Genomic DNA, 13477 nt, shown 5'->3' on the forward strand with positions numbered 1-13477 from the left:
ACCCATTCAGATTTACATGAATGTGCAGAGGTGTGACACTGAGCAGAAGATGAGAACGAGAACATTAAAAAATGCAAAGGGATCGGACCTTTCTGGTTTTAGACATTAAAATGACACATAGGAGTTAAATTTAGCCCAACATCCAGATAATAATAATCCACTGAAGGCATACCAGATGTCAAGATCTATCAGTTTGATTAAAATCATGAGGACTGTACAGAAATATCTGCAGATGATTAGATCTTAATTCTGTCATGTGTTATATTTTAAATATCATGTGCTTAGTATTTTAAGGACAATGTTGTATAAAATCACATTTTTTCCAACCTATAAATTAGTTATATGTATATAGGCCACGTAATCAAGAACCAGGAGGTGCAGCTTATTACAAACAAGTTTAATGTTTGTTGTTAGGAGGTGACTTCTACTGGCTCAATCTGATCCACTGTCAAAAATGCATAAAATGTATGTTTGAAGCGGCATTTCTGAGGTTAACACTAATCTCTCTCATGATAAAAGACACCGTATGTTCCGTTAAATGCCTTTACCAGTGGGAAACATCCGTCTGCATTATCAGTAAGAGTAACACTGGATAATGCATATGTATAATTTCCTGTGAATCCCTGCTGAGTGTGAATAATTACAGTCATGCATAGGAATGGATGACTAACAATGAAAGGAAGTCTAAAGAGAGGTCATCATTGAATGTAATATATTGAATGGGTGATAATGGCCATAAAAGACTCAATAATTGTGCAGCTTTATGTTTAACACTTTGCTCATTTCCTTTCTATATGGAACTTTCCCTCAATGTGATTGACATTGTCCTGACAAACCCCACAACTTTCAAAAGAAAATAGTTTAGAGATGGTTAAATCCTTATTGGTGCATGAAAAAAAGAAGCCATTTGATAAAATAGATGTTCAGGCTTTTTTAATGTTACACACCCCTTTACTTAGAAAGTATCATTTCATGTTGCTCCTCCTTTTACCCTTGGGCAGTCTGTAGAAACGTATGCCTGAATTAGTTCTGAATCTGCTTGTGCAGTCGATTACACAGCAGCTCGTCACTTTTTGACATTCATTTTTTTTATTCCCATGTGAGCATCAGTGGCAGATGCTGAATGGAGGGCCAGGCCTCACACATGCCCTTGTTCTTACATATATATATATATATATATATATATATATATATATATATATATATATATATATATATATATATATATATATATATATATATATAAACATTATCTGTACAGTAGGAGAAAAAGCTCAATGAACCTGATCCCAGAAGTGCCCTCTCTATGTATTCAGTGAATTGCATTTTACAGACGAGAAAGAACTCCATTCATGCAAATGTAATATGCATGCAGCATGTATACATGGCCATAAGAGAAAACTCTTTGTTACGTCTTGGAAGAACATCATGCAGTGAGGTCGCCTATCTGCAGTGAGAATAAGGAGGCAGGCAGCAACACCCCCGCAAGACACAGAGTCACAAGTCACACTTGTGCTCTCCACATTAGAACAAATTTCCTCATGATCACGCTGCAGAAATATGAGATGGTCGCCCAAAGTGTTTCTAATAATATTACAAGCTAATGACCCTTTTCGAAAAGTGCCTTGCCCGGCCCACTTGGAACATTGAACAGGATCACTGATGGGCTTTCATGGCTGGAGAAGATGTGCGGCACAAGCCATCCGTTCCTTCCTCCGCTGAATGATGGTGCAATTAAATGTTTCATAGTGTGCCAACATCAGTACTACCACTGCAGTGTATCCCAGCTATCTTCCTCCTCAAAGAGCTGTCATGCAAAGCACAAAGAGATGAGATGTAAGCCCATTTCTTATTTCCCCCTCTTTTTTCCTCTGTTTTCCTCTGTTTGCCTCATTTTTAACTTTGTCTAACTTTATCTCCCTCTTTGTCTCGGCACTCCAGAAGCACATCTAAGTCATATCAATTAGAGGAGTAAACTTTAAACCTTTGCTCTCTAAATGATCTCTGTGTGCACTGCTCAATGCATGTAATTGTTTCTCTCTTTGCCTCCCTCTTTCACTTATATGTAGAGGAGGGAAAACAGATTCCGATTCAATCACCACACTTTCTTTAATCATAGTATAGCCAGCGTGTTGGCAAACATCACATCAGGAATGACTCGTTTCTGCAAAAATGCAAGTTATCTACAGAAAACAGACTGAGGTTCTTTGTTCCTTTGAGGCATTCTCAGATCACAGGTATGCAGCAGGACAGTATGTGATCAAAAGTCGAATGTGCTAGAAAGATGGGTAAACAAAAAATCTTGAAAAGTACAAATTTGTTTGGATATGGCTGCATAAAGAAGACAGGTGTATATGCAGAACATAAAGCATGAGAAGACCATGCTTTGTACTGTATCCGCCTTGAACAGTGTGCGACATGTATGATTCAACACACTGCCTGGAGCTCTTTGTGCGTCAAACTCAACCATCATAATAAATTCATGTCCATAAGTTACATACAAGTCATGAACTCCTGGAACTTGGAGGCTCTTTCTATAATATCACGTCTTATATGTATGAAACTGACATTCTCTAAGACAGAAGCCTTCAGGCCTGTGACTGTTCTCACTTATTATACTCTTATGTCATTAACTACTTTGACATTAAACAACCACATGAAAATAGCTGGTGGAAGTATGTTTTTCAAAGAAATAGATGCAACGTTGTGTTGAAATGTGATGCTGGCTGGAGGTTTCTGTGTAGATTGGGCTGGATATGGAGGTCACAAGGTCACCGCAACACTGAAGTTTAGCTCGGCTTAAAAACGATGAAACTGCAGTAAATGTTGGGTCAAAAAGTTGTGAAGTCAGAAGTGTTTTGGCAGATGCACAGTTCCAAACTTACACATCAAAGAGCTGGCTGTTTAATTTGATGTTTAAAAAAAAAAAAAACAGCACAGAAAAGCCGAGATAATAAGTGGAATGTGTTGCGACAGGACAGACAGTTTGACAAACAGACAGATTCGAAGGCTTTCCAACAGGGTGTCATTTGGCAGCACTTAAGAGCTGTACTGTACATCTGGCTGATTCTTTTGTTGGAAGAGGGGCCTCAGGCGCTTTGGGCCGTGGGGCCACTAAAGAGATCCCAACTGAATAACTCTAAATGTCTGTCAGCTCATCTGCTCATCCTCTGTTGTTGGAATTCAGTATCTATTTAAAACTAACATTCTTTTAAATGCTGTTGTTTTATAATGCTTAGTTTAGAAGACTTCTTTATATTTCCACCAATCCATATGACTATAATATGTTCATGCCCCGTAACACGACCCATGGGAGTAAATAAGGCCGCTTCTGCTAGCAAGAGATCAACATATTATCATATCTAAAATGTAGCGGTTACGATTAGCTAAAGACATTTAAGATACATGGTTGGGGTGAGGAAAAGATCACGGTTTGGGTTAAAATTTAATGATGAAAAACCATCTCTTCACTTCCTCCCAGTCTACAAAAATGAGTCAAAAATATGCCAAATACAGATACAAACACATTTGATGCCAGAGTCTCCGCACTAGTGCATACAAACCAATCCAATCACAGCTGTCAGCCATGATGTTACAGCCCTATTTCAATACTTGAACAATCCATCTTTGGGGAAAATGTATTTGATGCATATCAGGGGGCGAGCAAGATGTTTTTGTTGCTTTTGTTGCTTTTGTGACACAACTACAGGTCGTTTGTTGCTGCCCTCTTATACAACCCAGTGGAGAATTTCTTGAGTGCCCCTACCAGTGGCAGGAGATCAACATGTCCTTAAAGTTAAAGTCATAATCAAACGTAAAATTGTTGCAGTTTCAAATATGTGGTTAGCATTATAAAATGGTTGCAGTTTAGTTTAATTAGGTTGAGGTAACAAAACTACTTAGGTTCCTGAAAAGATCAGAGTTTGGGTTAAAATCAGTGAAATCAGTGAAAAAGTGAAAATTTCACTTTTATCTTCTTCACATCACTTTTATTTAAATCAAAGAAAAATCAAATCAAAATTACTTTATTTATCCCTGAGGGGAAATCCAGTTAGTCTGTTAGGCTGTAGGAGAGTTTCATTGCAATTGTGTTTTTGTGCTGTATAATCAGTAAAAAAGATCTTTCACATTCAACCCTCAACCTTCAAAGGAAGAAAAATAACAAGACAAAAACGTTTAAAAGTTTTGTTGTGATCCAGAATTTTTTTCTGTCAATTGTTGAATTTGCTTCTCTCTAACAAACACAAATGAATGAACTGAAAACAGTACAAAAAGAATGAAAGAAAGAAAGTTCACTATTGACTTCTGACCATTTTTGGTCCATAAAGGTTTTGCGTAGCAGAGGATCTGGGTATTTCAAGATGGCCTGGAACATGTTGACAGGTCATCTCTCCACCACCTCCTCCAGTGTGTCCAACCTGGCTCCAACCACAGAGCCCACTCTTTAGACCTGTCCAATTTGTGTCTATTTTGATAATTTTGTGTCCTTTTTTGGTCATTTATACATCTATTTTTGGCCATTGTGTGTCTTTTTTGTCATTTTTACATCTATTTTTGGTTATTTTGTGTCTTTTTTGGTCATTTTTACATCTATTTGTGGTCATTTTGTGTCCTTTTTTGGTCATTTTTTACATCAATTCTTATTCTTCTTCAAACATTCTTGATAATAACCAGTGTTATGTGTGTGTCAAACCTGGCTCCAACCACAGAACCAGCTCTTTAGACCAGTCTGATCATCTCTGTGTGTGATGCTGCCTCCCCAGCAGACTGCAGCATAAAACAACACACTACCACCACAGACTGATAAAACATCTGCAGCATCGCACTACACATGTCCAGAGATCTGAGCTTCAAGAAGAAAAAGAGGCAGCCCTATTATATATGGGAAGTACAACAATACATGCTTAGATATTATTAAGTAAATGTAGTTAAGTTTAGTTTTAAGACTTTAGGTTTCACACAGGACAAGACCAGTCCTTTGTTTGACCCGACCTCCTTCCTTGGTGGATTTTGACACTCTTTATAGTAGAACTCACCAGTACAATAAACAGAAATATGGGCCATAATAACCTACTTGTACAAACAACCTATGGGATCATTTTTGGGTTGGACAGTCTTTATATTTATATGATGAGGGCCCTGAAAAGGCTTTGGCCAAGCTTGGTTTGGACTTAAGACTCAGGGAAGGCTTTAGTGTTTCATCTACAACCAAATAGAGAATAGCAGTACATAAATGTGTTAAATCAGCTGTAAAATGATCAATAAAGCGTCAACAAAAACACTGATGCGGTGGAACAAAGCTGCAGCATGTCATCATTATCTGCTGTAAGCTGCTGTCGTCTTTCAACTCTCCGATTGTTAAAACACTGGCTGATGTTTTCATCAAATCAGAACGACACATATTAGGCACAAATCCACAGACCTGTCCCACAAGTCCATCTGAAGCACGAATCACTCGTGACTCATAGGTCACATCCCCCGACTGTCTGGAGTTCCCCACTCCCTCAGTCTTCGTGACACACTTCCATAGGGTGTTTGGGGCTTAAGACCATCCCTCGCTGGAATCACTAAGTCCCTAAAGTCTCTTATGTGGATTTTTGAAGCCTCTTATTTGGAATTATAGCCAGTCCTTAATCTTGTGGATTTAAGAGGAACGGATTGCTCTCAAAGAAAAGGAAAATATTGTGCCTGCAGAAGAAAAACATTCATTTGTGTAAAACAGCAAATTAAAATGTGACTGCTCATGAGTAGGAAACTTATTGAAACTGCAAAACTGCGAGGTTAATGTTACCAATTTATTGCTTTTATCCTCACAGTAATATATTCCATCTTTTTCTGCTTCCACCTGCCATCCAACTATCTTCATCTCTCAACTAAAGTGCAGATCTAGCATGCTTTTACTGTGGATTGCAAAAAATTTTTAGTTTTTACTTCAGCAAACTTTAAATTCACACAACAATATCTGAGCATCTTTGGCTCTGGGCCTGGTGTGTTCCTGTTGTTGTACTCTTGACGTTGGAAGTCAAAACAATTAAGTCAGTGTTGAGCCATCGGCCCTGCTGTACAGAGGCTGGAGAGTAGGCGAATTTAAACACATATTCCTCCACACGGAACAGCCACTTTTTTCTCTCTTTTTCAAAGATCTGGGACATATTAAATATTTATCCCTACTGTGGTTTTAAAACCCACGTTACAGCCTGTGAAAAATGAAAAAAATCCCTAATTAGCAGTAGTTTTAAGCAGAACTACATTTAATATGACTGCACAAGTTGTTCCATTTCGATAGTTTGTTTGACAAGAACACACAAGCTTTTCTTTTTTTTCCTTCATTTTCAATCCTCGAGAGGGTTTGGGATGTAATCACGGACGGTTTTTACAAAGCGCAGTGATTGCTGTACCTACACCTGTAATAAATGTCAGCTCTGGCAGGAGAGGACAATAAATACTGGAGGCTCTGGGAGGCAGAACACACACACACACACAATCGAGACCACCAGGGGGGCATTGGTTTGGTTTATGTTGTTGCTCTGACTGACACTGAGACCCACATGGATCCTGGAGATTTACATACCACACAATGCACACATGAAGCCACACACGAGCCCCAGCTTGCTTAGGAATGACTGTGAGGACTTGATGCTACATGGCCCAGTACACTTGGCTGCATATAGCTGGAGCATGGATGCTTGTGTGTGTTTGTTTCAGTCTGTGTGTGTGTGTGTGTGTGTCTCAGCCCCCCTTGTACAGTTTGCCTAGTTATGCTTATTTAAGCCAGCATGTGCTTTTCGATACCACCCACCGCAAATCTCGTAGCCCAGGCTAATTTGTTCCTGATGACAACATCACACACTCCTACACACCCACATTCACAAACACACGCTTTGTGAATCAGTGGCTCTCATCAGTATGTGCTTGTGTCTGTGTGTTATATGTATTTTAAATTGAACTTGCCTAGTTGAGGCTGGGAAGGGAAAATATATAATTTCTCTGCATTAAAATGTCAAAAAACGACGAGACATTTGTGAATTATTTTAAGTTGTCTGCTTGCATTGTCGCAAATGTTTCTAACAATTTGAGATAAATCTGTGATTTTAGTTAAGGTTACATTTAGTTGGCTGTCAATGGCATAATAACCACTTTGCACATATGCCAGTGTTTAAAAAAGCCACATTTTTAGACATATTTTTATATTTCACACATATACTATACTATAATAGTGTAGGTCTTGGTTGTTTTTATTCTAAGATTTTAGTTATCTGACTTTTGGATCTTAAGTTATCAGAGAAAAAAGCTGAGCAATTACTAGCAGCAGTTCAGCTGTCACATCCTTCAAGATCTCCTTTGTCCGCCAAACAGCATAGGAGAAACATAGATTTTTAATGTCAATCTGCTCTATTAGTGTTTTTACCAGTTGAAATTACAGTCTCCATGCTTTTTGGAGAGGGGGGGGGACCTCTGCAGAAAACTCAGCTCCCAGTAAAAACCTCATGAATGTCTGGATCTTAAGTTATCAGAGAAACAAGATAAGGAAATGTTAACTGCAGCTCGGCTGGCAGATCATCCCAGATGCCCTGTGTCAGCCGAACGGTATCATAAAACACTGGTTTCTTACAAGAAACTGCTTTAATCAGTGTTTTTATCAGTTAAAATCACCAGGTCCATTTCTTAACAAACCTGCTGAACATCTGGATCTTTTTTTCTTTTTCTGTGTGTGTATATGCAACTCTGTTATGCACCTATGTGGGTATATATGTATGTACAGCGACTTTGTGTACACCGAGTAATTTCTATGTTTTATTCTCTTTATTTCTAATTTATTTAAGTTTTATTACTATTATTTTCTTTTGAGTTTGAGTTGAGTACTACTGTGAGTGTATAATGTGAAAAGCAATAAAAATATTTGAATAATAATAATAAGTTATCAGAGGAACAAATGTTAGCAGCAGCTTGGCTGGCAGCTCCCTGAAATGTTACACTTTTTTCTTTTTTTTAAACATAAAACTGCTTTGATGAGTGTGTTTACAATTAACAGTTGACAGTTTTAAATGCTGGGGTTGTTTGTTTCGGAGTGAGGCAACATAACTAAACTCCGTCTTTTATAATTGTTTTGGTCGAGAGACCCCTAGTGGCAGAAAATTACCTATTGTACGTTAAACTCCAGCCTACCGGACACATGTGAGCTCTGCACACATTGCATGCAAAGCCTCACTCTACACAACATTGCACACAGACAAATGTGAGTCTAACCGACATGGTGAATCATGCCCAATCCCCCTCGGAGCACTTTTGGGTTTTTGTTGTTTCCTTTTTAAAGCAGGATACATGATGTGTTCAAGGGGTGAACAGGACACTGTTCAGGCTTTTGACACTGCATTGTCATCCACCCTGGTGCTCATGGAGTCCAGCTCCAGTCACGTCCCCCGTGAGCTAGGTCATACGCTCCAGCAGGAGTCCCTCACACACACACACACACACTCATCCAAAGGTGCACAAGCATAAGGGGATTTGTGTAAGTGGATACACACACTTCTGCTCAGCGGGAGCTCAAGCCTGCTGTCAGTTTGGTGAAAGGAGGCAGCGAGCCCCTGGAGTTGGCCTCTTCTCTGCGTATCTTCTGCCGGATTCTCCCCAATTCTCCTCACCTCGCTCTCTCTCTCCGTTCTTTACACTCACGCTGTCAATCCCTCTCCTTCTGTCACCATTCCCCTTCTCTTTTTCCACTCCCACGCATCCTATCTCTCTCTCTCTCTCACACACACATTTCTTCACACACACAAAACAAAATGCAGCGACATGCTACTATCTCTCCCATGCTCGCAGAGTTTTCGCGCATTATCACATGCAGCCTCTTTTGCTCCATCACCCTCCGGGCTATTTTTAGCAGCCTTGCAGCACCTTCACAAATGAGCCACAGCCTCCTCCAACTTAACCGGAAACTGATTATGCGGCACCCTCAGAAAGTTAGCAAGAAGAGGAGTAAATCTCCAGAGATTGAATCACTTTGATACAGCGGGCTTGTGTTGCAGAACAGGTCCCTAAATCTTCAAGGAGATAACACTGATGTGACTGCAGTGCTTGTGTTCCCCGGGTCTCTCTAGTTCCTCTTATTTGGATCCAGCTTGTTTTCCTGTGCGCATTACAACACAGAAATCACTCAGGCATTTAAACTATGTCCTTACAGCTCTTTCCTGTCAATCACTGTTAGTGCGTGTGCTTGTAAACCCAGAGGGCACTTTTCAGATTTCTCCTAAACACTTTCTCTTATTTTGCTGTTTTTATTGCAGCCGTCTGGCTGTTTTTTACATGCGTCGCAGGGGTGCCAGCACCGGAGGACATAAATGAGAGGATGACCTTTTGTTGCTGTCTCACTTTTATTTAATGTTGCTCCAGCTCTACAGCATTATGTATTTTTGGATGCGCTCGCCTCGGAAAAACACGAGCCTCTCATTGAAGAAAGAGGTGCATGCTTTGACTTGCATAGGCTGACTGCACTGGTGGATTTAAATGAATGAGTCCAGTGACCTAGAATCACAAACACAAACAGAGTGCACAAACAACAGTTCACCAAAAAAAGAAAAAGCCCTTGTCCTCCTGTACCGAGACAATAAGAGGCTAAACATGTTTTTAGGCATTCCAGTTGACAGCCGTGGTTGGAAACAGGGTTCCTTTCTAAGAAAAGCTGACGTAAAAGGTGTCAGCTGTGTCTGCCGGGTTCATTTCTCACAGGTGTGGCTCAACGGACAATGGCAGCTGCCATTTTGGAGCCAATCAAAGACATTGGGCCTGAAGGCAGGCCTTCTACACTGGTGGTGGAAAAGGTATGAAAATAACTGGTTCAAGTGTCAAGAAAGTATTTGATGCTTAGGGTGGTCTTAAGCTTTCATTTCAAAATAAAACCTGAGAACTGTTATGCTAGCATATGTTAAGAAAATAATGCTACTAAAAATACAGAGTGGATTTATATAGTCTTTGCTAAGTGTATGCTAGCACAACAGCTATTCAGTCAGAAACAGTTTGTTGTCATCAGTATTATTTCAAGCATTACAGCTATTCCATTTGTAATGGTAACTTTCTTTTTGTGATTTTTTATTCACAGAACTAAAACCGATAAAAGTAGCATGATTTAATGACAGCTCGCCCATTTTTAAAAAATATTTTTTTATATTTGAGTACTATTTCACAAAGATAAAACCCACAACTTTGCTAAATAACTGCTTTGCATGCAAACCAAAAGATAATAATAATCTCAACATTCAAAATGGGTTAGCATAACAGCTCTAAATCTATGATATTAAGCTTTACTTTTGTCACAAAAGTAGCATGTTTGCATGACAGCTCAACAGTTTTTACACAAAAATAACACTCACAAATGTAAAACTTGCTTGATTATACTATGCTAGCAGACAGAATGCTAATGCTTTTAATCTCAGTTTACTGAATGGGTTAAGGCTAGCATAATGACTACACCATAATAGCGCTAAGCTTTACTTTTGTGATTTATTCCATAAAAAGTAAACTCACAAAAGATGAATCTATAGTTTACAGGTAATATGCCGGCAAACACTTAGTAACGAGAATGTTTTTCATCCAACGTGGAGTAGATTAAACTTTCACAACCCAAAAGTCCATGCTACAGCTAAAGTTCAATAAAACAATTAGAGGTTTTTAACTGGCATGGCTTGTCTCATTAGGAAACCAGCAAACTTGAAATGATTCTTCAGCTCGCGAGGAAAATGCTTCTTTAAGCAGTTTGATTGTGGGCAAAGGTGATTGATGATCTCATAAAAACGGCCAGCATTACATCCAAATGACCAAGATATTGCCTGAGAAAAAAAGTTGTCTGTGGGTAATGGCTTTGAGGAGAGGGAGATTCAGCCTTAATCGCTGTTTTTAAAGTGCAGCTCGGAACATGCAAACAAGCTTCTACCTCCATGTGACTCTCAAGGACACAAAGGGAGGCAGAGGGTTACATAAATTTAAAGTTTATTATACACAACACGAAGTACAGGTATGCAGCAGTCACTGTGACTTCAGGGCAGCTTTGTGCTAAATCATGGATAAAATATGAAATACAGTGACAAGCATCCTTATGTGTCGAGATAATGAGGCACTGCAAGGTCATGCATAGGATTACACCCAAGGAGTTTCCATTATATTTGACTCGACATAAAGCTGTGATCCCCACACGAGGCTCCTTGAAGGCGACGCTCCGGTTTGTCTTTCAAGGGCTACAAAACTTGGTACCGGTGCATGAAAATGTCAAGTGTCAATTACAGATAAATGGATGAAATACTGGAGTTATCAGGTTTCCTCACTGTGCGCTCAATACACAGTTAGGAACTGAGATGAGGAGAGAGGGATGCCAGCTGCAATGTAATATACAATTAAGAGCTTCACTGTTCAGTGCCAAAATATGAAATGAAAGATTTAATGTGATTGCAAAGTGTGTGAGCCGTGGTGTCCTGAGCCGGGACTGTGATGTTCAGCCTCTGAGTCGGCGCTTATTTCACGACTCAGCCACCCTTTTGAGCCGTCACCTGTTTGAACAGAAGCTCAGTTATTTTAATCAACAAATGTGTCTTCTTACAGGGTTACGCAACAGCTCAGTCACAGGTGTCTCAGTCTATTTTTAATTTCCATTGTGTTTGCTAATGTGTGTAAATGGGCCATCCTCCATGCCTTTAACAGTTCACAAAGAGCTCATTCCAGATGATGTATAATTTACCTCATCCTCGCATCCATCCATCCATTTAAGTGTTTCAATGAATAGCAAACTGCCACAGATACAGAAATAGATGATTACATGGAGCTGTGCGACAGGAGATTAACCTCCAGCAAAGAAGTTATGACTTTGGTTCGATTGGTTTTTCAATTTGTCAACAGGATTACAAATAATCTTGGTGGAAGGGTCAAGCATGGGGCGAGGAAGATCCCATTACATGCCCAAAGAAAAATGATCAAATTTGAGACATTTTTGCAGTTCTAACAGCTGGATTCAGACTAGAATCACAGAAAATACTTATGTTTATCAGTGGTGTTCATCCCGTGTACCAACAGCAACATTTTTTATATATTTTTTTTCTAGGTGGGTGAAGGCTAAAATCACACCTCAATTTCAGGTCACATATGCCTTCACCCACCTAGGATAAAAAATATTGCTGTTGCTATACGGGATGAAAACCATTGATAAACATAACTATTTTGGGATTCTACACTGCAAATTATTTGGTTCTTACCAAGATAAAAAAGTTAATTTCTTATTTTAAGTGTCAAACAGGCTTATTTCTCGATTTAAGAATCTTCATTCAAGAAATCTTGTCAACTGCAATTATATGTGCATGCAGCAAGATAATTTCCCTCAGATTTAGTGTTTTTATTTTGTTTTTTAGCTCCCCCTTTTTTGCAGTGTACAGACTATGCTGAATCCAGCTGGTAGAACTGCAAAAATGTCTCAAATTTTAGCCTATTTAATTCAATTTATTGTAACGATTTCATTAAAAACTGCAGTTATGGCTGCTTCTTCCTATTTTTTCCCATGTCTCCACTGATCGGTATCGACATCATGGTGTCACATGTTTTGTTTCGCTGATTGACTGAAGGAGTCTGTCCGTCAACACAAGTGCTCCCGCCCAGCTCCTGCTTACTGAAAGGCCAGACTGTCATGTAGAGCAAACAGAAATGTTGAACTTGAGTGATAGGATGGTCTCACCATGCTCACAGAACTGCAGGCTGTTTACACAGAGCAAAGAGGAGAGGACAAGAGAGGTGGTACGAGGACAGCAGGAGAGCTTATTTAGGAAAAAGTCTGTGTGGTCATGTGGGTTCATGGGCTTGTTTTGGCATAATGGTAAAAAGATGATATGGTAAAGAGAAAAAGCCACAGATCTACTTGAAAATTCAAACATAATAAACATGTAAATTGAAATCATGTGCGGCTTTGAACCCAGTCATCATGTCTGCATGTGCAGCAGAAAGATGAAACAACAAACTGTTTGTAGAAGATGAGCACACATTGTGGCTCTGCAGCTGCTGTGTGGTTTGCATGACTTGGCCAGATGAAACTTGATTATTCTTGTCAGCTACTTACTGTACTGCACTCTTCCAGCAGGTTGTCAATATGGATTTTTTATGATTAATTACAATAGGTGTTATTAGGTGGGAAAAAATTCTAGACACATCCCACACACAGCTCCAAGGTAGCTGGCTAAAAAAACAACAACTCTCTAATACAAATCAATAGTAAGTGCAAGTGCACGGACGGGAAATATTTACATATTTATATTTTAGATTTGTTTGCAGCAACAACTGCTGCTGGAAATGCCAGCTCATTGGTACCATTCCAAAATGTCAGCTTGGTAAGTTGCATTTTATGCCTTATTATATTTAATCATTTCCATCACAGTGTGAGCACTCATCTTTAAGAGCCCTCGTCTTTTACTGTGAAATACACACCAGTTTAATTAGCATATTCATGCTA

Source organism: Centropristis striata, chromosome 24, assembly GCF_030273125.1.
Source record: "Centropristis striata isolate RG_2023a ecotype Rhode Island chromosome 24, C.striata_1.0, whole genome shotgun sequence".
NCBI classification, from domain to species: domain Eukaryota; kingdom Metazoa; phylum Chordata; class Actinopteri; order Perciformes; family Serranidae; genus Centropristis; species Centropristis striata.